Genomic DNA, 4,732 nt, shown 5'->3' on the forward strand with positions numbered 1-4,732 from the left:
GAAAGAAAGAAAGAAAGAAAGAAAGAAAGAAAGAAAGAAAGAAAGAAAGAAAGAAAGAAAGAAAGGGAAAGAAAGAAAAGTAAGACCCATTGATTAAGTTGCTCAAGTTTAATCCAAATTAGCCTCCCAAATTGTGGAGTGTGAAACTATGCTCAATATCCAAAAAGAGTGATTTCTGAGATTAAGAAGTTAAAGATTTAGACAACAGTAGTGTTGTTGGCCCCTCCTGGGAGTGGGCAGTTTGAGAAGTGGATCTGCCAGCCGGAAACGAGACGGCTCGGCAGCGCATTGGGCTCATTCTAACAAACATCTGCAAAGCGCTGCAGAAATGTTGCCTTTCTTCCAAATGTCCAGCTCTAGGAGACTTGAAAATTCTTCAAAGGTTGGAAAGCTTTTGATATTTTCTGTTTAGGGATTTGGGCAACAGTAGAATCACACACTAGGTTATGCTAGTACCAGCCATCCAGGGTCACAGACTTCTCTGGGGGCTGAGTATACGCAAAGACAGGGACTAAAAGCCCAAGTTACAGGAAAGATCTCTCAGGATCCTGCAGACTGGGCTCCCGCCAGGTGATGAGAAAGAAAGGGAGATGCATGCTTCCTAGTGTGTGATGATTGGCTGGTTTCATAACGTTCCTCTGCCACCTAGTGGCAGTTAGAGCCTACACGTAAGTCCCACAGAACCTTCTAGGAGTTCCTATGTCAGGGAGGATTATCTACAAGACTTTTAAGAATTAACTTTATGTTTTACACAAACGCTTTTCAAAACATCCTTCCTAAGGTTCACCAGAGAGATCAATGAAAACTGACCTCAGGTCTATGGTGGTGTGTGGGGCGATGACCACTTTACAGGGACACTTTGCCTAAGAACTTGTAGCAGGTAACAGCTTTTTCCTTCATAACAATGTGATCCACAGCACAAAAACCACACACACACACACACACACACACACACACAGTCCTTGCTCTCTTTATCACTAGACACAAGGAGTTCCACCGTAACTCCCTGGCTGGCCTCTACTGTATGTACTGCTTTGGGGATTCTTTTCTAAGGGTGAGGCCAGCCTTTAATGACATCATGCCAATTTGCATGACTGCAGTCTTTTGCCTGGTATCTATGACATTGCACTGTTCTTCCTTGCCTGGAAGAGCCATGTTCAGTGCTGGTGTTCTGAACTCTCTACCACGACAACAGCTTGTTTTAATTCAGTGCTCACACTGCATGAAAGAGTAGATGGTATAGGCTTGTTATTTCATTTGAATCTCAAGACAATACTACGAGCAAGGTACCTACTCTCATCATCATTGTACCTACGAAGAAACTGAAGCACAAAAAGGTTTCATCGAGTGATCAGACCCAGGTGGTCAGATTCCAGAATGTATACTCTTTAGCTATTTTGCCACAGCTTCCTTCAAGTTCATATCATATCCCTACTACTGGACTTTTTGATGGTATGAAACTTATCGAATTTTTCAAGCTGATCAAATTGCTTGATTAATAGTCCAAGCTCATCACTATGCACAAATATAAGGTCTCTCAGCATAAATAAACCCAGCCTTATTCCAGGAGGTGGGTGTCATATTGGCATTGCATGTCACATTATGTCGAGGACTTCTTAGCACAGAAGCAGAAGCCTGTAAGTGAATTACACATGTGAAAGATTTGTAGCATATTTCAGACTAGCAAACCTCAGTGAATATTTCCCAGAACCATTCCAAAGGAAGAACTTATAGATGGTGTGAAGGAGTGAAATGAGCCCAGATCCAAAGTCGGGCACCTGAGCCCCTCGTATGCAGTCACATGAATTGGGAAACTAATTTTATTAATTGCTAAAAATCATTCTTTCAACAAAGCTAAAAAGTAAAATAAACATTGAAATTTAAAATCTTAAGCAAAATGTGACAGCATAAAAAATACTCCAATTTACACATTTTCAGGCAAACATAACATGGTCTTTTAGTGCTTTGACATGAATAAAATCATTCAGTTTTGTGCCTTTCAATTTTTAAAGCCACTTGAGGTTTTAAGGCCGAGTGTTGCTAAATCTGTTAGATGTTCTTGTCACCTCAGGGTGCTCCTAAATCATTTAAAATTAGTTTTCATTCAGAGAAAGGACATTCTGCTGAGGATAGCGTAATGAGAATGGTCAAAATTAATAATATTAAAGGGAACATACTCCACAAAAACTTATACTCATGTCATTTGAGGTTGCTTAAAGTTTTTTTTTCAATTTTCCTTTTTAATAATGATGTACAAACAGTAATTGATTGCACCCATATGATTAATTCTATAGTTCTCTACTTCAATATCTCTATCTTCTCCATATCTTTTACAACAGACGTTTGATTCACGTCGATTAATTAGATCAGAATAAGAAATGTCAATAAGTCAGTGACTGGCAAACTAACTGTACTTGGCCTTGAAGTCTTGGGTCTATCTGGGCCATATCTTTATTTTACAATATGTGATGGAATTTTACATGTTGTAATCCTTTCCCATCCAATAAACGTTGAAGCTCAAAGAGCTTTTACCTTGGCTGTTGGCAAATCAATCAACCAAAGTAGTTAATGCAAAAAAATTTTAATATATTGTTGGATTGTTAGCAAAATGTCTGCCAAAGGAGCTTTTCAGTACAGAAAACAAATATTTTTAAAATATAAAAATATATTTGTAAATAGAAGATATGTTTTAAAATATAATTTGAAGCAGTCCTAATACAATATTGTTTTCCATTACACATTAAAATGTAATGACAGGGACTTCCCTGGTGGCGCAGTGGAGAAGACTCCGTGCTCCCAAAGCAGGGGGCCCAGGTTCGATCCCTGGTCAGGGAACCAGATCCCACATGCATGCCGCAACTAAGAGTTCGCATGCCACAACTAAGGAGCCGGTAAGCCACAAATAAAGAGCCCGCCTGCTGCAACTAAGACCCTGCGCAACCAAATAAATAGATATATTTTTTTTAAATGTAGTTAAAAAAAAAAATGCAATGACAAAGCTCTGTTTCCTTTCAACTAAAATGTGTCCGGATACCAAAGGGCAGTCCACTGCCTGGACAGCTCTTTGTGTTTGTTGAAGTCAATGCCTTCTCCCATATCCTGCTAGAGCAAAAACCGGCAAAAAGCAAGAATCTTTCCTAGAGACTCTACCATTTCTCTAGCAAGAAATACATGCCATTTTTGTATACTGTAATAATCAAGGAATGGTGTATTCTTTTTCAATGACCTGCAGAGCAAATTGTACCTTGGGCTGCACAAATTAATCTGAATTACCCGGTACAGAGATCTATTGTGATATCGTTTATATGCCTGTGTTAATTTTTCCTTGGCATTGTATAATTTGGTCTCGCAACTACTTAGGTAAATAGTAGTTATGAGAACACTGAATAATTTATAATTCACTCACTTATTTGATAAGTGGTGGTCGTGCATTCTCTAGGTGCTGGACTATGCTAGAGCTGAGGATTTGGGTGACTAGGAGTTGGGTGTCCTTGCTGAGAGCAAAAGCTCCACAGTCAGCTGGCCTGGGTGCAGATGCTGACCCAGCTACTTACCAGCCAGGTGACCTCAAGCATGCTGCTTAAACGTACTTAGCTTATTCATCTCTAAAATTGATTTTTTTGCAAGAATCAAACGAGTTAACAAAACAGTACCTGGTTTATAGTAGGCATCTGCCATTTTCATTAATACAGCAATGGATTAGCACAGGCAGAGAGGAGGCATTCCAGAAAAGTTAGGTGTGAAGTTGCTCCCAGTCCTTGTCAGGGAGGCATTTGTTTGCTAGTGTTGTCAGATTTATTGATTTTATTAAAATTTACCTGCTTGAGGCCACAATCAATACCACTGAAACTCTGATCTCAGAATAGTCCATGTGCCCTGGTGTGATGCATCCACTGAATCGACCATTGTTTGCTCTGCCTGATATAATAGGTGTCTTCTCAAAATGCCATGAAGGACCACCACTTCCCTGGTGGTCCAGTGGTTAGGACTCCATGCTGCCAATGCAGGGGGCCCAGGTTCGATCCCTGGTCAGGGAACTAGATCCCGCATGTCGCAACTAAAGAGCTCGCAGGCTGCAACGAAGATCCCACATGCCGCCACAACTAAGACCCGGTGCAGCCAAATAAATAAATAAATATTCAAATCCTCTCCCACAAAGACAAAGCAGAACAATTAAAGCCCTTGTGTTCCCAAAATTCTTTAAAAAAAAAAAAAGCCATGAAATGCTCCTTGTCCTATCTTTACCCCCACTCCTTGCAGTGTCTTTGAGACACAGCAATTGCTCACCGCCATAATCTCTCAAAACAGGTCTCCAATTAACTTGCTTGCTTCCTGGAATTACCTGAATTCTCATCATTGGCTCTCATGGTTCTGAGAAAACTATGAGACCAAATGATGCTCAGAGAGATTGCCAGAAGAGTTTGGATGTGCTAACCAGGCCCTGGTGAGTCTCTTACTGCTCTGTAGGTCCCTGCAGCACAGGCTGGAGCCAATGTGTTGTCATCTTGTTTGTTAGTTTATATATATTCTGTCCTCGTTTTTCCTCATCCCCACTTCCAACTACGTGCCACTTAAATTGTAGAAAAGCACTGAGTATTTACAGCTCACGGTTTCTTGGTACCGCCATTAGCAACTGAAAGCAGCTCAAGGAAGCACTCCACTTGACATAGGATGACGACTAGTTTGCCAACTAAATCTAAAAGAAAAAAGCTCCTCTCTTCAGGGCAAAGTA

The 4,732-nt window shown here is 40.5% G+C and overlaps 1 non-coding gene across 1 annotated transcript; it reads left to right on the plus strand.

Moving 5' to 3' along the window:
- The first annotated feature begins 3,964 nt into the window (after nucleotides 1–3,964).
- TRNAW-CCA lies at nucleotides 3,965–4,037 on the plus strand. Its single transcript has one exon. It is a non-coding gene; the product is annotated as a tRNA-Trp (tRNA).
- The last annotated feature ends 695 nt before the right edge of the window (nucleotides 4,038–4,732 follow it).

Source organism: Monodon monoceros, unplaced genomic scaffold (assembly GCF_005190385.1).
Source record: "Monodon monoceros isolate NGI ecotype Baffin Bay Population unplaced genomic scaffold, NGI_Narwhal_1 Super_Scaffold_4, whole genome shotgun sequence".
In the NCBI taxonomy this organism is placed as follows: Eukaryota; Metazoa; Chordata; class Mammalia; order Artiodactyla; family Monodontidae; genus Monodon; species Monodon monoceros.